This window comes from Varanus komodoensis, unplaced genomic scaffold, assembly GCF_004798865.1.
Source record: "Varanus komodoensis strain SLA01 unplaced genomic scaffold, ASM479886v1 scaffold4, whole genome shotgun sequence".
NCBI classification, from domain to species: Eukaryota; Metazoa; Chordata; class Lepidosauria; order Squamata; family Varanidae; genus Varanus; species Varanus komodoensis.
In genome coordinates this window covers 18,159,361-18,182,343 of record NW_025335941.1, presented here as the reverse complement: position 1 = coordinate 18,182,343, position 22,983 = coordinate 18,159,361, and positions in this window count along the sequence as shown.

Genomic DNA, 22,983 nt, shown 5'->3' with positions numbered 1-22,983 from the left:
TTGCTTTGTTGGAAGCATATGGACTTTATGTAGCACCAGAAAAGGTCCAAGAAGTCCCTCCTTTCAAATACTTGAGACACCAGCTCTCGGAGAAGGCCTCAGTGCCAGTGTTGCCACAGTTTCATATTCCAGAAACGTTGACTTTGGTACAGCTCCAAAGTTTACTGGGGAATATTAACTGGGCTAAGCCATCTTTAGCCCTTACTACTGATGACCTTTCACCACTATTTTTGGCCCTGGCAGGTCATTCATCTCCAGCAGATAAAATTCCTATCACTCCAGAAATGAAGGCTGCTTTTAAATTAATTGCTCAAAGGCTTCGTGTTCGGGCAGTTGACCAACTGCCAAAAGAGGATTCACAACTGTCTTGCTTCATTTTGTCAACATCATTATTACCAACAGCCATTCTTTACGTGCCCAAAGATAAAGAGACAATCTGCATAATAGAATGGATCTATTTGCCACATACACCGTCACGGAATTTATATCCTTGGATAACTGCAGTGGCAGACTTATTCTTTAAAGCGCAGCACAGAACTTTACAGCTTACTGGGAAAGATATTGACTATGTGTTTTTTCCTTTTAAGCAGGAGGGGTTCAAGCGATTGCTGGTGACATCTTCAGACTTTCAAGTCGCGTTCGCTGGATCCTTAGGAACAGTCCTCTATAATCCACTGAAAGATAAACGATTGCAGCTATTTTTGCAGATTACGTATAAACTAACTTCTTGCTTTTCTTTACAGCCACTGTCACATGCAATAACTTTGCTTACAGATGGTTCTCCTACCCGAGGAGTGGTTACTTGGCAGATGCCAGATGGATCTTGGTCATCGAAAACGTACTCCACCCCTGGCATGTCATGGTGGACCTGGCTCTGGTCTTGGTTGCCTGATCTTTCCTGGCTTCGGTCCCTAATCGTGTCTGTTATCATTTTTATCATGATTTTAACTATGTTCTGCTGTTGTATTCAATGTATACCTTCTCTTATGGATGTACTCAAGTGTTGCTTTGCTCGTGTGTCTCCCCCAACTGTTAATCTTACGGCCAAGCAGCTGTATCAGATCAAATATCATGTTTTGAACTCGCATGATGATGAAGATCATGATCCTCTGCTTCCTCCTTATGAGGATGTGGGGTACCCTCCGCTTGTTCATTGAGGTTCTCTGGAATCATCTCTTCCTGACGTATACAATTGGCAAAAATTGACTTCACCAGTACAGAAGTGATAGTCCATTTAAATAAACAAAATGGAGGAGATGTGGGAATTCATTGCTGGGTCATGCTGTACTCACGTACGCCACGAAAACCAAGAGTATTGTAATTTACCTGTGTAACCATATAAGGCTTGTAACCATATAAGGCTTGTAACCTAAGCATTAAGGTGTTGGCTGCTTTTACTCGAAGGCCAATTGGCAGTATGCAAATACCTATGTAAAACTGTGAAGTAATAAAAGCAGATGCCGGTGGTGATGGGAGAGAAGAAAAAACTTTGGGAGAAGTTCTTTGTTGTTCTCCCCCTGCAACTAAACCAAGCATGCTTTGTAACTGATTTCTGGACTGCAGTTCTCTTTCTTTCTTTAAACTTTTTCACGCCATTTGTCGAGCTGGATTCTCGACACACTTAGGCAAAAGAAACCAAATGCATAGTTACAAGATGTTTGCAAGATATTTGGGTCAACCATACTACATGTAAGAATCTTGGAACTGTTCTACATCACAAGCTGACTATGCATAAGCAGTGTGATGTCACTGAAATAGGAAAATGCTATTTTGAACTGTGTCATCACTTCCAAATCAAGTGAGGTACTAATTCCCTTCTATTCAGCACTGGTAAGATCTCATTTGGAATACTGTGACTAATTCTGACACTATAGTTTAATAAAGATGCAGAGAAACTAGAAAGAGTTCGGGTGAAGGAGAAAAAGATGATCAGGGAACTAGAAACACTGCCTTTGATGAGAAAATGAAAGAACTGGGTATATTTATTCTAGAGAAGAGAAGACTGTGGGGAGAGATGGTATTACTCTTCAAGTATTTGAACAGTTGTAACAAAGAGGAAGCCCGGGATCTCCTCTCAATCATACCAGAGTACAGGACATAGAATAACAGGAAATTTCAGGAAGCCAGACTCCAGACAAACTTCATCACTATTAGCGTAATAAGACAATGTAATGATCAAAATGTAGCCAATAATTTTAGCTCAAAATCAAATGTCTAGTCTTCCCCATAAAGAATCAACAGACCGCTGTAAAGCTTCCATACTTCACCATGTCTTGCTGTTATGTGTGACCCTGGTTACAAGGCTTTTGTGTGCTCTGCACATTTCTGCTATTGACTTTGGCAGCAAGAGCAGTTGTGGCTGCAGCAGATGCTCCAGACTTCATTTTTAATTGCCCAGTTCTACAAGCTGTGGCCATGCCTTGATCGACCACTTTGTCTTCCCTGTCAGCATGTTGCTTTCCAATGCCCAGCCGCGGTGATGAGAACTTGCCAGGAATGGGGCGCTGCATTACACTGCCTCCAGCAGCAGCACTCCTACTGAATGTTCCCAGAACTTCCACCTTTGTTTAGAAGAAAAGTCTCATAGAGTTAATGAACTTCTCTGTGTTACTCGTAACAGGTTAATGATAAACCTGACCATGACAGATAGGATATGTTCACCCATAACACTAAGGAATACCACGAAGTTACCTTTCTTACCTTGTATCCTGTATGCACACTTTTGCACGACAACCTACTCCTAGGTAGTCTCCATGTGCTTCTTTCTGCCCTCCAAATAGAGGCATGCATCCCATCACCCCCATGGCTGTTAACCTATCCTAGTGAGCACCTTTGCTGCCTGTGTCACCTGTCTTCCCCCCATCTGCACACATGTGTCTCTGGATATGTTTTCAGCCAGTCACTACTTTTTTTCTGCTGCTACACAGAGTCCCCATCTGCTCCTTAGAGTAGCACTGTGACTCTGCAGGCATAACAGAGGAGCAACCAGGCAGAAGCACCACTCACAGATGCCCATGTTCAGACTACTGGGACCCTGCTATTAAACTGGTTTCCATATTTTGCATAAGCTACAGATTCTGCACCATCTACCAGCAATTCCATCTATCTATTCTAAAGTAGTTTCAGAAGGCCTAATTGTGTCCTAAAAGCTCTACATAACCTTATACTAGTGTACCAGTGCTGATCTATTCATGGGAAGGGAAGGGAAGGGAAGGGAAGGGAAGGGAAGGGAAGGGAAGGGAAGGGAAGGGAGATGTAATTGTGAGACAAAGTAATGTCTTGGCCATGCACACAAACATGTATATATTCATTTGTACTTTGAACCGAGAGCTACATCAGAAAACATGGAAAGTGTGAAAACTGTATGTTAACTAAATTCTATTCCATGTATTAGTCTGAGGGGTTCAGTCTTGTAAGTCCAGATCAGAATTCACAAATTCCTCAAACAACCCCAGTCTTATGCCTCCATCACAGTCTACTTCCATTTTGAGCAATGATATTTTGCTTTTCTCAATCATGACAGTTAAAAACACTTCTTGGCCATTTCTTTCTTAAATGAAAGCTACCTAAATGCGGCATCCATTTTTATATGTGCCCAGGCAACATGCTGCTTTTAAGAAGTCTTTCATTTTGTTCATTAGAGGGAAAATTAGGTATAAAGAGGTGATATTTAAATCTTTGTATCCAGTGGGTAAATCAAATTGCTATTTCTGTTTAACTCATTTGGAGTGCCAGTGACAGCTTAGTTAACATTTCTAGTCCCTACTTAATGAGCAAGCAATGTCGTGGTATTTAAAAAAGAAGTTTATGTTTCCTAGTCTTTCAGAACTCTTTTTTAGGCTTGACATTTTTATTTTAATGAGCTATTTGCCACTTCCAATTCATGCTTTGAAGCCAATGGGGTGTCTCGAGCAATGGAACTTGCATTTTAAACATTCTTTTATACTTCTAGTCAGTACTTCTGAAAAAGAAAATCTGTATTTTCCATAATCTTGAAGTGGTGTGGGGTACACAAAATATCCTGACATGTCTATTATAGTGCAACTTAAGTGATCTTGATAATCTACTCCCATCCAGCAAAGAGCACCCTTCTCTATTTCAAATAGTTATGGATAGCTCATAGTATGGCAGGAGGAGAAGCAAAATGCAGGCATGTAGATAAAGTCTTCTAGAAAAATAGAAAAGACCAACACCTTTTCATTCTTTTTGAAAATTCTTTTCTGTTGGTTTATCTACAAGTAAGAAAAAGAATGTCAATTCAAATTTTGAGAACTTTCAACTTTGAGAAATTTCAATGATTTTATATATCTTTGTCTGGATTAAGACCACAATCCTGAAAAATCCTGTGCATGTTTACTCAGGACTAAATTCCACTGAATTCAGTAAGCTCAAAGAGAGTTGCAAATGCATATTTTCTTTTAAGGATATAAGCATATTAAGCATAATGTACTTTTATTCTTTTATTGGCAGTCAGCCTGATCTGGGAAAATAAATATTATGAGAAAAATTAAGGTTCATAAGGCCTCGGAAAGAATAAAACCACAGAGAGCAAGAAGGATAATTTCTATAGCAGTGTAGAAAAAACAAGATGTCAGAGGATATGAATCAGTATGAAGAGGTGAAGTTGAACTAGTCTAGTAGACTCCTGAAGAGGGCAAACTCTAGCAGAGAGAAAGTAACTTTGTGTAGAAGCATTCTGCTATCTCTTTTTCTGTTTTGGTTTCATGTGCATTTGTGTACAAATTTCTCCCAAGATGCATACTTTACATATTTGTACAAATACAATTTTTGCAAGCAACATCTCTTTTAATATGCATTTTGATGCATTTTCCACCAATGTGTGTAGTTGTTGTGTATGTTTTTATTTGAGAAGTGCTTCACAAAATTTGGAGACAGGTGAAAACAAAAGTGTACATGTATTTCACTTTGTGTAATCATTTGGTAAGTACAAATCAGATTGCTTTGTGTTAAAATGTGGGGCTGCCCTTGAAGACAGTCCGGCAATTACAACAGGTGCAGAATCAGGCTGCTAGGTTGGTGACGGGAGCCCCTAGAGCAGCCCACATAACGCCTTTACTGAAAGATCTTCATTGGTTACCAGGTGTGGCCCGGGCCTGATTCAAGGTCCTTGTGCTGCCATATAAAGCCCTAATTGGCTTAGGCCCCCGCTATCTTAGGGAGCGCCTGCTCCATGTGTGCCAACTCGGCCTTTGAGATCTACGCAGGGGGCCCTTCTGTGTGAGCCATCCCTGAAGGAGGTGAGAGGGATGGCCGTAGGAGGAGGGCTTTTTCTGCAGCTGCTCCCCAGATTTGGAATGCTCTCCCAAGGGGGTTCACCTGGTGCCTTCCTTACTTTCTTTTAGCGCCAGGCTAAAACCTTCTTTTTTAAAAAAAATTAATTGCCACAGACCTTTGTTATATATGTTTTGTTGTATTTTATTGCTGTTTTTAATGAGTTATGATTTTTATTATGTTTTTATTGTGTCTTTATCTCATGTTTTGAGCCACCCAGAGGTGCTGTGGCACAATTGGGTGGCATACAAATGTTTTTAAATAAATACCAAATAATAAATAAAATTCAAACCTGATTTCTTTTCCCTTCCCTAACATTCATCCAGTGCTCCAACCATTCCTGCTTAACCAACAGACTTTAGTTTGCCACAAGCAGAGCATAAATGACATTGCCCAACATCGTTTTGTTGAGATAAGGATGGCAGTTAAGTCAAATGCTAGAAAGAAATAAAAAAATACATATTTCTTTAAAAATAACCTCCTGATATTACCAGCAATGTTTCCTGAGTGAGAGAATCCCTATTTTAATAAGAAGCGCTCAATATGGAAATGTATGGGAAGGTAGGACACTAGTAGGAGCTCATTGAAAGTCAATGTCACATGGCATTTCTATGTATGCAGGTCCTTAATTCCAGCTATTATAGACACTGAAATCCAAAGAAGATGACTCATCCAAAATCCCAACACATCCCTGAAACTCAAGGGCTTAGGGGTAGAACAGTAGAGATAGAAAGCAAAGAAGAGCTCAGTAAATGGATGAATAATTAGCATTTCATTTACATGTGGGAAAGTAGAGAGGGAAATGGCTGAATTCTGTTTAACCTTTATTAATTGCATTCTCATCCACTTTAATCATTTATAATTACTTATACTACAAAAGTGTATCAAGTCATTTTCTATGGAACATGCTAATTTATATAAAGGCTTACCCTAGACAAAGGTGTTCGGTGACAATTAATATTTCATCAACATATTTCACTATTCTTTATTACACTCCAAATGCCCCTGTGCACTTGGACATTAAATTTTTATATAGCCTAGCTTCTAAGAAATGTACTAAGCCAACTGGAGACTACATGGTGGCAGTGAAAGAAAATGAAACTGTACCTAGTTTCATTGTGCACAGGAAAAACCCTGCTTTGGTTTCTAGAACAGGATATATCAAGTAGGGAATAAAGAGTGTATGAGGCTCACCTTATACTGAGGAGAATCCACCTTTTTCCAAATTTGACTTTGTATATGTGGTCCCAACCTGGATTAGGACCACACTGTACAGGTAGGGGGCGCCAAGTCTTTGCATCCAGTCTCTTCTCCCAATACTTTATTCTCTGTAGACAAGTTCAGGGACTAAATAAAGGGTGAAATGACACAGGTGCCACTTCCTAGCATCCCTGGAAGTAAATGGGAAGCAAGCTTTCTTGGAGTGCCCAATGTCATTCAGCCCCAGAACAGAACCATTGTCGTTGCTGCTGCTGGTGGCAGCACACCCATTTAACATACAGCAAAGTTGGACCATAAGGAAGGCTGAGCACCAAAGAATTGATGCCTTTGAATTGTGGTGCTGGAGAAGACTCCTGCGAATCCCTTGGACTGCAAGGCGATCAAACTGGTCAGTCCTAGAGGAGATCAACCCTGACTGCTCTTTAGAAGGCCAGATGCTGAAGAAAAAACTCAAATACTTTGGTCTCCTAATGAGAAGGAAGGACTCCCCGGAGAAGAGCCTAATGCTGGGAACAATAGATAGCAAAAGAAGAAGGGGACGGCAGAAGATGAGGTGGCTAGATATTGTCACTTAAGCCATTGGTATGAGTTTAAGTGGACTCCAGGGGATGGTGGAGGACAGGAAGGCCTGGAGGAATGTTGTCCATGGGGTCACGATGGGTCGGACGCCGTTGCATTTTTTTTCAACATCAGGGGTCCTTGGGCCCATCATAAGGCTTTTGGCAGTGCAGCAAGGCTACTCGCTTCCCAAAAGCATTGACCTGGCATCATGCGAAGGTCCTCCTCCACCATCGCATTTATCTCAACTGTACATTTAAATTGTTTACCACAGGGACATGCATACGATCCATATCAGAAGGAAAGAGAGAGGCAACTACTGCTCTTGCCACACTATCTTCATAAATGCAACCTCTTCATACAAGTTAATTTTGTAATAGTCTTATGTCATTAGTAAGTTTGATAAAACTGGGAGTTATCAGATCATCTGAATAGGCCTTGAAAACGCAGAGATATGCAGTGAAGTACATTTAAAAGAGCCCTTTCAGCAGAATAAAAGCTATGTTTATGGTCAAGCAGCAATGCAAAGTACGGGAATGCTGAAGAGTTCATCTAGCTCTAGAAAAGGTCTCACATTACGACAGGGACAAAATTGGCTTCCTGAGACCTGCAGTAGGGTTAAGTACCCAAACAATCAAGTGCCTATGAAATTATTTCTGACAAAATAAGCACCAAAGCCTTTACTATCTTACTTCTATTATGCAGGCACTCATCTGGAAGCAGTTTTATAGAAAAGAGAAAGTCTTCATGTGTTATAGTTATAGCTGGTTGCTTGGGGAGTGAAATTATCTGCTTGAGAAAAAGAATAAGAAAAATCAATGCTGCCGTGAAGAAAGGCTATTGAGAGAGAGGCAAAGAGTTGGGAATGGGAATAAAGAGGCAAGCCATTTTGTCTCCTAACCTCTGCCCTTTATGATCTTTTGAACTACAATCAGATTGTGAAGTGAATACCACTTGGGTGAGCAGGGGCAGGGGAAAATACAGGTATCTGATTTTTTTTTCCTTCCATCCTCTGAGCATTGATTATTTGAATTCCTATATGGATTTTGATGCTCCTGTTATACAGTGTGCTCTTGCATGTGATTGGTTTCAAAGATACAGTAGAAATAGGAGTCTTGGACTGAACTTAGTATATGTTCAAAGGTTGTCTCCTACCCACCCCCCTTCTGGAGACCTCCTGCCCTTCCTCTGAGCTGTGCAGGAACTGGTGCATTGTTTTTGTGGCTCATGAAGCAGATAGCTTACTCATTAGAAAGAGGTCAGCAGAATGGGTAAGAGGATCAGGAGTATCAGAAATGCACCCATGACTGCCTTCTATTTTTTAAAATGAGTATGCTTATCAGAGATTATCAATTATATCCAGTTTTTGTCATACCTAGAACAGACCCACTGATGTCAATGATAATTGAGTTAATCATAACTAATTTACGTTTTTATTCTATCTTTATTATACCTTTTATTCTAAATGTGACTAAATCTGGATCTGACCATCCGTGTATTATGTATTTGAACTGCCTCTATTTCTTGTTTTTATTAGACTTTGCCCTGCATGGCATCTTCTTTTCCTTCTTTCTATTGGCCCATTTCCTCTCTTTTTCTTTTTGCACTCTTCTGTGTGAAAATAATTTGATTTCTGTCACATGCTTGCATTTTGTAGCTTACAAAACACTGTTTAAGTAAAAAGTTTGGAAAAGAAGGTGAGAATTAAAATTACAACTACTACACACCAGCCTTATTTCTCCCCTACTGTTACTGATCTGACTGGTAGCAGCATGAGTATTTTTGCAAGAATCTTCTGCCTGAGATATTCTGGGCAGGCAGCAATAGCAAAAATGTTTGCAGCCAGCAAGCAGTGATGCTTAAGTACTCCTACTTGCACTACTTTGGCCTCCATGGCTTGTTTCCACCATTGCTGCCCACCCATAGCAGTGAAAGTGGAGACATTTGCATCTCACTGCTGGCTGAGCACAGCACTTCCACTGTACCGCCATCATCTTCCTTCTCCTCATAGGACCAGTCCTGCCTCCTAAATACACATTTGTAGCAGGACCCAGAGCCATTTATGAAAAGGAAGATGATGCAAATTCTAGGCACGTTGCCATAAAAGTTTTATTTATTCATCAAAAGAAAGGATAAATGGGTAAATGGACCAGAGTACAAATGACTGAATGAATGACAGAACAAGTGAATGGATGAATGAATGAGGGAACAAGCAAGCAAGCAAGCAAGCAAGCAAATGAATGAATGAATGAATGAGAAAATGAATGAATGTGTAGATTAATGAATGAGTAAAATGAGTGAGTGAGTGAGTGGGTGGGTGGGTGGATGAGCAAATGAATCAATGAACAAGTGAGTGAACAATTGCTGGCGCCATCCCCAGTAGGCCATGTCATTTGCCTAACCGTGCTGCCAGTAGCCTGGTGCAGTATATTCTAGAAGAACCTGTATAATGTGATTCTTGGAAAGTCCCTGCTGGAAAAGTGCTCCCTGAAACAGCTTCAAGGAGCAGCCCAGATCAGAACAGCAGGCACTTTGGCCCTTGGGGAGAAGTCCAGGGCTACAGCTCTTCCTCTCTGAAAGCTTCAGCCCCTCCTCTAAAGAATATTGTTCCAGAAAGGGCATGTCATCATTATACTGATTTACTGTCCTAGCCTGTGATTCCATGATCTTCATGTCTAGGCCATACCGCTATGCTTGCAAAAGTGTTACCTTTATGCAAAACACAAGAAATATACACTAGACTTAGAGACAGTGGGTTTGCTAGGGCACCAGATATCTGTAACAATCTGCAGTATTGGGATACATTCCTTTAAAAGGGGGAAGCCGGAAGACTCTATAGATGCATGATATACATGTTTCACCAGCTATCACTGCCCATCTTCCCCAAGGGCCCAATTTGTGGTCTCCTGGCCCAGTTTGCTCCTTGACATTGTTTGCCTCTGAAGAGGATTGCCTCAGCAGGGCATGACAATTCTACAAGTGTGGATCTTCCCTTATATTACCTTTCATGCATATGCACACATACCTTATTTAGAAAATTATATCATTGCATAGTTGGAGAATTGAAAAGTGCAGAACATGCAAGACATTTGTTTATTCATCAGTCCTGCTTCTTGGAATTCATGGTTACCTTATGTGAGACCCTGGATTGCTTCAGCACAGCCATGCTGGAGAGTATATAACCTCTGGATACCACACAGTCACTTGATCACAGCCAAGGTACTCTGTTAGTTACCCAATTCATCAATACAAGGGCAATGATGCCATTTTATGGACAGCCATTCCATGACCAACCTGAAACAGAGGCTATAAGTTTGTCATCCCTGGTCTAAATGAACATGCGATAGTTTAAGTATACACATGATTAACATTAAGACTAGGATTTTATCTAGGTGCACAACAATGCAGGGTGTCTGGATTTTGTTCTAGCTTCTGTAATTTCTTTTTTCTATGCATACAATAGCAGTACAATGACCTACTTTCAGATATAATTACTTTCTGCATGCAGAAAACTGCTGACTTAAGTGAGGAAGATTTGTGCAACATCAGTTGAAGAGTCCCAATTTTTATTAATATTCAGCTAGCAAAAGGAAATGGTAATTACCATCTGAAAATATTGGTACAGTGACAGATATGTCTCCGTGAAGTAACTATTGAAGAATTTGAGTGACCTGGCTATTTGCATAACTATTTTCATGTTCTGGCCATTGATCCAAGTCTCACATTTAAGTTGTGAATAGCAGTGTATTTCTTTGAGCCTTTATATTAAGTTTCCGGGGCTTGCTGTTTGGTTCCCGCTTCGTGGGGGAAATTAATGTTATGCCTTACAACCTTGTGGTTGAATGTTGCACTTCAGCATCATGTGTTTTTGCCCAAGTAGGTCATCTGCATATCTGAGAGATCTGTATGCTGCCTGTCACACATCTGCTTTTAGTTACTTCAGTCAGGTTTTTCTTTTCTCTGGATCCAATTATTATTTATTGAAAATGTTGAAAAGGCTTCCAAAGCAGCTTACATATGATCAGTATAAAACTAGACAGTCCCTGCCTGCAGGTTTCTAAATCTAAAAGACATGACACAAATGGGAAAAGGGATGGGGAGGGAGGAGGGGGAAAAAAGCAGTGCAGACACAAGTTCTTACCGTTAAATCATAGTTCCTGTAATGACCAGCTGGAAAGGAAAGGATCAGAGAGAGAAGGAGCAAAATATAGCTGTTCTCAAGAGGACAAAAGTGTCCCTTCTTCCCATCTCTCCACAGGACAGCTGTGTGTCCTACTTAGCAGAGATATCTGAGACAGCAGTCTATTATTTGAAGTAGAAGTCTCCTAAAGAACCATAAGAAGGTAGAATAGAGACCTTGAAATTTCCAAGTGATAATTAGTACCTGAGCAGCAGACTGAGGAGTCACACTGGCCACTTGGCCTCAATCTTTCCCACTATGTTGAGATATATTTCTCTTTAGAATATTAACTTGTGCCTCCAAATATATAGACAGATGTCTTTACTAATTCTGTGCTAACCTTTCTTCACATTTAGATAATGCATAATTTTTCCTTCTTTCTATCCCTGTAGGCTGCAGCGCTATTAGAAGAACCCTACATCCCACGTTTGCTGCCAGCTGATGGAACCAACCAATTCATTTTGTTTTCTGGCCATCATGGAAACTCTTGATATGGTTTCATTGGAAAGCAGGAGTACAATCCAGCCATGTTAAATAATGTTATATGTGCAAGGACTTCAATGTGTCATAAAAGGGCTTACATATGCAGAATGATTCATTCATACATTCAGGCATTAATTCTTGTAGTCATTTTAACACCAGTTTCTAAAATGAAAGCTGCTTTGGAAATGCTAAAAGAGAAATAATCTGACTGTCTAACAAGAAATCAATTTCATTATAAGATATAACATTGAGGGACTTAATTCAATTCATTACCAGTCCTGAGTACAGCTATGAGAAGAGGGGGTTCCATATACATGTTTTAAATTCTTCCAAGCTTGCCCCACATTCTCTGGCACTCCATGGACCATACTAGGAGTATATTCATTCACTCTTCAGACAGCTATTACATTACCTGCAAAGTTCTGGTACCACATCTATCTGAAACATGCAGGGGAGACAAGTGTGTAGAAGATTTCCTCTGCCATAGAACATCAACTCTCATTTGAATACAACATTTTCTGGTATTGTAATCCTCTCCCCTTTCACACATACCCTGCAGCATGGAAACTGCTTCAGTGTGGCAAAATCCTATGCTGCAGAGGTAGAAGTGAAACCACATGGCTGGGGAAGATCATATAGTTTTCCATAGTGAACCAACATTATTCAGCGTAAAATATCTACATGATTGGTTCCACCACTGTGATCATTTTTGACATACAGGAATATGCCTTTATGTGTACTCATATGTTTTGGTCCATGCTTATGAAATAAATCTTCAAACAGCTGACCCTATGCAAATTTAGGACTGCTTCTATGAAGGTGTCAAGAGGTATCAACTCAGCTCTACAAAATTCTCACTCAAAATAATTCCACTGCCTTTCAATGCAGAACATATACCTTCTTGAGAAAAAAAATCTTTGTAATGATATATGTAAATAAGAGAGTGTGATGAAAAAAGATATGCAATCAATATTAACTGTAAGCATGTTCCTTGAAACGCATCCTCTATAGCTCTTTGGTTGTAGCAAAAGCAATTGGATTCATATTGGAAAGAACAGAGTTAAGCAGAAACCTCTCATACAGATTAGATGTTTGAAATGCTTTTTTTTAATGTTTATGAACTGGAGGCATAATTGTAGAAAACGATCTAATTTAGCTTTCAGCCATAATAAGAACACAGTTGAATTATCTTTGCAGGTTTGAGAATAGAAGGGTGTTTTTTCCCTTTGTTTCTTGGTTTAAAGCAGAGTGAGTTAGATAAGAAACAGATCTAAACCCTTTTGTTTCTTATTTATTTTGATTCCAGCCCATATTAATGAAGCATTTCTTCAAGCAATGCATAATTAACTATAAAATTTACTGCCACAAGATGTTGTGATGGCTTTTGGCATAAATTTATGAAGGAGAGGCCTGCTAGAATGATTATGAGCTATGGTAGCTAGAGAAAAACTAGAGAGCTAGAATGCTAAAGAGCCATTTTAGCTAGCAGGGTGGGATATAAGCTAATAAAGAAATAAATATTCTCACATTCTGTTTTCTTGATTGTCAGGTGCTAGACACATACAGTGGACAACTGTTATTGCTGCATTCTACATGTGAGTTTTATGTGTTGAAATGAGCTCAGTTCAAATATATTGATGGATGGTTAAGCAGTGGTGTCTGAATAATCAGAATAATCAAAACATGCTTTGTGACCAGTTAGCCAAGCAGAGTTAGAAACTGTAGTGTGAAGTGGGCTAGCAAACTAGATTGCCTTAACCCTGTTTTGTTAGTGTTAGCATGTGGAAGCACAGAGAATGCCATGACTCCAGTCACTACTAACCTTTGGCAAAGGAATGAGCTGATGAAGCAGAAGACAGAAAATGAAAAAGAAAGGAGAAACCATGGTTTGGTGTGGTATCTTAAGAAGGACAGAGGCCGTTCTTGCACATAACACTACAAGTATGATTTAGTATTATCAGAGCTGCCACAACAACTACACAAGTAAGTTGGCTTTACAGAGAGCATACTGTTGCTGTCTCACAGCACAGCAGTGTGGCATCCCCTCTGTCCCCCTCAGGCGCTTCATCTCCCTGTCATGCTCATCTGCCAGGTTGAACTCCCTGCCCTGCAGCAGCCCAGTAGAGGCCAAGTGTGGCCCAGCATCTCCCAGTGTAAGTAAAGTGTGACAGGTAGCCTCAAAGTGGACTTCAAAGTTTGGGTGAGCCACCAGGCCATATTTACTGCTAAGAAAAGTTGCTTCTCTTTCTAGGCAGAGTAGCAGGTGGGGAGGTTATAGCAGGTGGGGAGGTTTTAGCAGTTGCTTCTGCTGGCACTCTCTTCATTTTCTTCTCTTGCTTCACCATTCACTTTCGTTGTTTTCCTCCTGTTAATTGTGTAACGGTCAAGAGAAGGACAATGAGTATGCTAGGACAGAGAGATATATTTCTCCATCCCATTGAATTAAAATAATCATATGCTTTTCAAAGCCAAAGGGAAGGTCTTAGGGCATGCAACCTTGCATTACCAATTTAATGGTGAGCACACACAGATTCATAGATACATATATGCATGCATTCCATTCATGCAAGTCTGGATCAAATCCAGTCGCATCAGAGAGAAATCAGTGATACAGCCCTTGTCCATGAAAAATTGTATGTTTAAGATGAGGGTGTTTGACATTTATTTGTCACCTGTATTGTGAACTTGTCACACTAGCTGGAGTGGTGAGTACTACACGATGCTCTTGATTAGCATCCTTCTCTATGGTGGAATCTCTCTGTGCCGGAAGGCTTTGTAATGGAGATTAGTGCCGACTTCAATTTTCTTTGAGTGCCAGATCAAGGCATTCTTTTCTTCTCAAATACTTTATTTTTCACTTTAATTGATTGGTTGGCTTGATTGCTGCTTTCATAGTTTCTTGTGGATCTTAATTTGGCATGTTATGGTTCTCATTGCATTGTATTTGTCTTTTTATAAAGTTACATACCCCACCTTGGGATCCCTTGTGTACGAAGAGCAGCTTGTACATTTTAAAAATGAATAAATAAAATAAATGCATCTGAAATTACCGCACAACAAATGATCTACTACATCCCTGATTAGTTGCTCTCCAGACAATACTGTGGTTCCTTAATATGAATAGATTGCTTGGGCTGTATTCATTGAGTCATTCTGCAAACCAAAAATAAGCATACCTATGGCACTTTTTCTTAAGAGCTCAATGAATTTTGCTTATTGTCTCACCAAGGGTTCCAGCCAGTGCTCCCAAGTTTCCTATGCTCTACTGAGCTGGAACTGGCACAGCAGGAAGAGCGGTGGAAATGATGTTTACTTCAGTCTGCTACTTTCACTAGACAGGCTTTCCAGCCCATCTAGCTTCAGAAGGAGAGGCAAGGAGACAGGCCAGAGGAGGTACAGGATGATTTATATTCTGGTATCTTCAATGTCCTTCTTTCCTTCCTACCAAAATAACCACTTTTCCCCATCTTTGCGGTCAAGATACCTGGGGTCAGGTCTCTGAGCAACCCCACCAAGGTCAGAATGCCGTATCTGATCTTCAAGGGGTTTAGTGAGCAATCCAATGGTCCTGGAGACATTCAGCCAAGGCTCTTGGCCCCTTAGAGTCACAAGAACCCTATAAACTAAACTTTATGATAACAGCAATGACCATTACATGATGTATTTACAGATTATACATTTTAGATTTTTAAAAATGTGTTTATTACCAATTTACTAAAACCAACAAAAAGTGTTTGTGTGTGAACTATCTGCAAGGAATTACTATAATAGCATACATAGCTGTACACTGTAAAGTTGGAATATTCACTTAAGATTCCTACCATTAGGCAGGATTAGTATGTTCTTAAATTCAGTTTATTCCAAGCTTTCAGTTTTTTTAAGCACTCTCGAAAATCTAGCCAATTTATGTCTGCATATCTCCTAATACATATATTTTTGTGAGCTATGATACACTTTTTGACCAGCTCCACCACTGGAGAGCAGAGCACCCCCACCTGCAGGCAGCAAGGTGCTAGAGGAGAGACCTGTGGTCACAAAACCTTCCCAAACCCTAAGCTAGCCTGCTGCTTCCCAGTATGACATTGCTCCACTACCATCAGCATTGGACAAATTGTTAAAACATGGTTATTAAAGATAGACTCATTAAGCACATGGAGAGGCAAGCTCTGCTGAAAAGGAATGAGCATGGCTTCCACAAAAGCTAGGTCCTGTCTCAGTAAGTTCTTTGAGAGTGTCTATAAACAATCTAGTAAACATTATTCACATGGACTTCCAAAAGAATTTTAGTAGGTGCCCCATCAAAGGATCCTGAGCAAACTTAGCACTCTTGAAATAAAATGGGAAGAGGGGTCTTTCCACGGACCAGTAACATGTTAAAAAAGAGAAAGGGAGTGGATATGAATGATAATTTTTCTTCATGGGGAAGTGTAACCCATGACATCCCACAGCGTTCTGTATTAGGCCCAATGCTTTCCCACCTATTAATAAATGATCTGGAAGGGTAAGCAGTGAAGGGTAAGCACTAAGGGTAAGCAGTGACGTGGACAAGTTGACTGATAATACTAGACTATTTAGAGTGGTTAAAATAAGGAGGATTGTAAGGAATTCCAAAAGAAGCTCTCCAACCTGGGAGGACTGGCATTGGAATGGCAAATGCAGTCCAGTGGAAGCATGTGTAAAGTAATGTGTGTTGGGGCAAAAAATCCCAACTTTAAGTATGGGAACCTGAGATAGCAGTAACTGGGCAAGAAAAGGATCCTGAGGTTGTGGAGGACGGCTCAGTGAAAATGTTGCCCTAGTGCACAGCTGCTGAGTAAAGGATGAGGTCTTGCTAGGCGTAATTAGAAAAAGAATTGAATATAAAACTACTAAAATCACACTCCCCTTATACAAATCTTTAGTGCAATCACATTTGGAATATTGTGTACAGTTCTGATCAGCATTTCTGAAAAGAGGGATATTAATGATTTGGAAAAAGTGAACAAGGGGTTGAAGCAAGTCCCCTTGAGAAACAGTAACATGTAAAATTATTTGGTATAAAAAGAGTCAAGTAAGGGGGAACTTAGCAGAGATGTTTAATAATATGCATGGGCTAAAGCAAGTAGAAAGGGAGAATTAAGGGTTGGGGAAACTATAAAACATGTTCGAGTTGGTGGTAGAGACTGAAGAATCCAAGTGAGAATTAGAAAAATCATCTCCACTCTTCCACCAGTAGAAATTCCAGAAACAGAAGGATAAGTCTGGATGCATACTAATGAACTTTGCTTTGGACTGGATGCATCTTTTTTTTGCATAATTCATAAACTTAGCTGCACCAAATGCTATAACAGCCAATGATGTTATATAACCAAACCCAATCTTATTCAATCCTTTACCCTATTTTGAATAATTATAATTTTGTTCTCCTATCAGGGAGTGAAGGGTATAAAGAACAACATGGCTCAGAAGAAAAGGAAAAGAAAAGAACATATGGACCTAAGAATTATTCTTATTGGTTCTTCTAAATCCTTTCTATTTCTCCAGGGCAAAACTTGATGTATCTAAGTTGGGAGCTCTCACTTTGCCTTTTCAAAAAAAAAAAAAAAAAAAAAAAGCTCATTCTCTCATTTAGATTTTCTTGTCACCTTGCCACTAGTCACAATATCTAGTCTAAGGAGAACCACATAGATGACTAACATGTCCTTCAGCACTCTTGATGAAGACTTGGTAATAGCAGCAATTTGCATGCAATTTTCACAAATACCTCAGCATTTACTGAACTTCTAAGTACAGCATAAGTATTATAACTTTTTAGCCACCTTGTCTAATTGTAGAGGTTTCTATTAAGAAACAAACGCAATCATTCTTAAGAGCAGAATGCTATAATAATAAATGCCAGAGGCTATGAAAATAATCCCATAAAATTAGATAGAGAACATTGGGCTAAATCTTTCTGTTCCTTTGTCTTTTAATCACAAGGGTATTTCAGAGGTTATAAATCATCAAAGCCACTGTTTGCATAAAAATAATTTCAAGGAACAGACAAAAACTAATTTGGAACTTGCATCAAACCCCATTTGTCTTTTTTCAAATCTTTTTTTTTAAATTAACACAGTATATTCTTTCTCACACTGCCTAGATTGTAAATCCCTTGCAGTGCCTGATGGACAATGCATTAAGCCATTCTTGAACACACTTACAGAGGATTTCAATGAGGCCCTGCTCTGAGTACTGAACACAGTGTCATGGCACAATGTCAAAGCAGAGATGCTATGATGGAGTCATTCTAACTGTACTCCTTCCCTCCTTCATTAAGATAGAGTCTGGATATGGCTCTTCCACCACATGCAGTTTTGGAATGCATTGTCTTCAGCACAGTGATAATATGCAGCTCTACCTCTCCTTTATATCTACATCAGGTGAGGCTGTGAATGTGCTGAACCAGTGTCAGCCTTTGATAAAGGACTGGATGAAGGCTAATACACTGAAGCAAAATTCAAGCAAGAATCAGATGCTGTTGGTAGATAGTTTCTCTGAGTGGGTGTGACTGGCCCAAACTCATGGCTTAGTGGGGACTAGAACTCAGATCTCCTGAGTCCCAGTTCCATGCACTTTACAACTACACTACAGTGTCTCTCAGACTTTATTATCTGAAAATAATAAAATAACCCAAGGGTGTGGAATGGACTTCCACGAGAGGTCATTGAGGCCCCATTGGTGAGGGTGTTCAAAGGTAGGCTGGACATGCACATGGTGGGCATGTCTTGTGCGGAGCCGGCTGGAGCCGGAGGTCAGACTAGATGGCCCGGGAGGCCCCTTCTGACTCTCTCTGTTTCTATGTTTCTGTTATGACCTATAAAGCAGTATATGGCTTGAACCATGCTACCCCATTTCAATTTAGGTCATACCTGAGTGGTCTAGTGCTTTTCCCTACTTTCTTCAATTTTAGCCTATATTTGCAACAAGAAGCTCATGATCTGAGCCACAGTCAGTTCCTGGTCTTGTTTTATTGACGGTATAGAGCTTCTCCATCTTTGGCTGCAGAGCACATAGTCAATCTGATTTCTGTGTTGACCATCTGGTGATGTCCATGTGTAGAGTAATCTCTTGGGTTGTTGGAAAAGAGTGTTTGCTATGACCAGTGCTTTCTCTTGAAAAAATTCTACCAGCCTTTGCCCTGCTTCATTTCGTACTCCAAGGCCAAACTTGCCTTTTATTTCAGTTATCTTTTGGCTTCCTACTAGCATTCCAATCCCCCCTTGATGATAAGGAGATTATTTTTTTGGGTGTTATTTCTAGAAGGTGTTGTAGGCCTTCATAGAACCGGTCAGCCTCTTCATAGAACTTCAGCCTCTTCAGCACCAGTGGTTGGGGCATAGACTTGGACTACTGTGATGCTGAATGATTTGCCTTGGATTTGAGCTGGGATCATTCTGTCATTTTGGAGATTGTATCCCAGTGCTGCTTTTCCTACTCTTTTATTGACTATGAAGGCAACTCCATTTCTTCTGAGGGATTCTTGCCCACAGTAGTATACCTGATGGTCACCCATTCATCCATTCCTGTCCATTTTAGTTCACTGATTCCTAAGATGTCGATGTTCAGTCTTGTCATCTCATGTTTGATCATGTCCAGCTTGCCTTGATTCAGAGATCTTACATTCCAGGTTCCTATGGAGTATAGATCTTTACAGCATTGGACTTTCCTTTCACCACCAGATACATCCACAACTAAGTGTCCTTTTCGCTTTCACCCAGTCACTTCATTCTTTCTGGCACTACTAGTACTAGCCCTCTGCTCTTCCCCAGTAGCACATTGGACACCTTCTGACCTGAGGGGCTCATCTTCCGGCATCATATCTCTTTGTCTGTTGATAGTATCCATGGGGTTTTCATGGCAAGGATACTGGAGTGGGTTGCCATTTCCTTCTCCAGTGGATCACCTTTTGTCAGGGATCTCTGCTATGACCTGTTTGTCTTGGCTGGCATGCACGGCATAGGTCATAGCTTCATTCTGCTACACAAACCCCTTCACCATGGCAAGGCAGTGATCCATGAAGGGGGCATTCAAGAAAATGCCCATTATTATTAAGTAACAGCTATGTGCAATACTTACTATTGTTTCTTTCTCAGTTGCAGTCAGACAAAAATTATTCTGCTATGTGATGAGCCATGGAGCTTGCAAATGAAAAACATTGGCCTAAATTTATGTCCAGGAGAATTAGACTTCTTTCAGTAATTCAAAATTGTCTTAATTTTTCTATGTCAAAACTATCAATGTTAAACAAGTTACTCTAAAAATTAGAGTCAGTGAGTGAGTGAGTGCATATACGAGACCATTGGCTCTTGGATACCAAAGGCATGTCTTTCTACTCATGAAAGAATTCAATGGCAAGGTTCCTTAGCATTTTTGAGAACCAGAGTTCCCTTTCTGAAAGAATAAGCTATTAAGCACAATGGTGTATTATTAATGTGTTTATGTCATTCCCACTATATTTATTGTAAGCACATTAATGAAACTGTCATGAATATTAGGGCAGATTTATAGAAGTGGGATGCTGTTTACAGCCAGATTATTGTTCAGCAATGGAAATATTTTATTTTACTGAACTATATGCATTTGGTATTTATTTAACTATTTTTTCCACCATTTCAGGAAATAGGCTCTATTATGAAGATTAATAGCTTTGTGTTTATGGTCTTTTTAACCTCTGTTTCTCTTTTGCTTTCTTTTCAAATTGAGAATCAATTTTTAATGCAGGTAATACAGACAATCTGTTTCAATTATTATATAGAAATATTATCATGGGAAATACTTAAGCTTCTCACTGTCATACCTGTGCCACAGTTACCGAAAGGCTGACCACCATTTCACTGACAACAGGATGGAATTGACAAACAAGCACCCATTCTATCGCCTCTGAACAAACTGGCAAGCTTACTTAAAATTTAGAACAGGATATTATACATAATCTCTAGTGCATATGTAATTTAGGCCTTAAAGCACAATCCTAGTGATAACTATTCACAAATAAGTCGCACTGAGTTCAATAGGTTTATTGTCAGTAATAAAGGTACCTCAGATACTTTACCAGTTTAAAAAAAACACAACAACATTGGCACATCAATCAAGTCCACCATATGATGTCTTATTTAGTCCCAGTGATGGTGAAATTGCACTGAGCAAGCCACTGTTCTTACTGCCTTGGAAAAATAGCTTCTCATAATCAGTTCACCTAATATGGAAAGTTGTGAGTGAACTCAAAGTTAGTCCAAGGAATATCTTCAAAGACAGATTTCCCATCAAGGCCCAGTAACATTCATGTCAATTGAAATGAGCTCTTTCTTATTGGTATAGTTGAAAGCTAGCAACTTAAACAACCATTGGAAAAAGTGTGTCACTTACCATTAACGTTCAATGCAAAGAGGTTGTCTTTAAATTAAACAATTAAAATATGGCATGCACACTTAAAGCACTATTCAAATAAGTTCCAGTTGTGGTTTGAAAACCCCCTGTTGCGAAAGCTTAGTTGAAATCATTAATGACTTGTCTTTTAATTTAGAGAAAATTATCCTTTTAACTTTATTTCTACCTTTTGGGAGTTTGTGTTTTCTAGTTAAGACACAAAATGACTAACCTAGGCCTAAAAGAGGGAAGAGCCAATATCACACACCTGTTAAGGAAATGTTAAGAGCATTGATATACAATATGTTCACTTTAGCTCTTCAATGAAGAAAGGAGGAATATTAATAATACATTCCTTTCTGATAAAAAGCATCTGCACAATTTACTGCAATTAGGTTGTCTCTCTGAATCAGATGAACTTCTTCCATGAAAGTAAAATGTAATTAAAAAATTAATCACTAAGAGCTTAAATTGTAATGGAGAAAAAATGGCAATGTTGATATCACCTCATAACATTCCCAGAGTTTCAGTTTGTAAAAGATCAGGCATACATTTTGAGTTTTCAGCTTTGACAGACTGAATGAATAAAACAAGTGGGGGAGGGCAGCTTTTACCCTGAGAAGCAAAAACAGTAACACATTTTGATCACACTATACAAAACAACAGTCATCAATTAAGTGCCAGAATATGTGCAGTATCAAGTGCAACAGTATCACAAATATAAATTATGTTGTACTAGCAAAAGTACCTGAGAGTACTTTGAGAGTTGGCAGGAGTTCTTTCAGGGTACTGGCCTTCATTTTTGAGGCCTCATGGAGAATGGGTGAAGTTCCAGAGGACTAGACAGTGGTCTCAATTTTCAAAAAGGGTAGTAGAAGGGACATGGGGAATTACAGACCAGTTAGCCTTATGTCCATTGTAGGAAAAACAATGAAAAGGCTCATAATAGCAAGAGATAGGGAAGGGAGCCTGACAGCCACACAACACAGCTTCCGCAAAAACAGTCCTGCCAGACAAACGTTGTGGAATTCTATGACAAGGTTTCAAGGTGGCTAGGTGGAGGGGATGCAGTGGATGTGGTTTAACTCGATTTCAGCAAGGCCTTTGACAAAGATCCCCATGATATCCTGGTTGAGAAACTGAGGAGTTTTGGGATACACCAAAGCACTGTCCGATGGATTAAGGCATGCTTGACTGACCGAAAGCCAAGGGTAACCATTAGTGGGGAATCATCAGGATGGTGGCCAGTGACAAGCAGGGTCCCCCAGGGCTCTGTCCTGGATCTGTTTAATCTTTTCATCAACAATATGGAAGAAGGGGTGAAGAGTCTGCTGATCAAATTCGCAGACGATACTAAAACTGGGGCAGTGGCCACAACTGAGGAGCAAGTACTCCAGATCCAAAAGGATCTGGGCAGACTATGGAAGTGGGCAGGAGACAACAGGATGGTGTTCAATGTGGATAAGTGCAAGGTCTTGCACTTGGGGCATAAGAATGGGTGCTATAAGTACAGGTTAGGAGACAAGTGGCTGGAGAGCAGCACTTGTGAAAGGGATCCCGGGATGTTGGTTGACTGCAGGCTAAACATAAGTCAGCAGTATGATACGGTGCTCAAGAGAAGCCAGAAGCGTGGCTTCTAGATCGAGAGAGGTATTACTTCCACTCTATATGACTCTGGTGCACCCACAACTGGAATACTGTGTTCAGTTTTGGGCCCCTCGTTACAGGAAGCTATAGCCAGGTTAGAGTCAGTGCAGCATAAGGCTACAAAGTTGGTGGCTGATTTTCAGGGAAAGCCATATAAGGTGAGACTGAGGGATGTGGGAATTCATCCCTGCCTCGCAGCATTCATGCTGTAGCTAGGC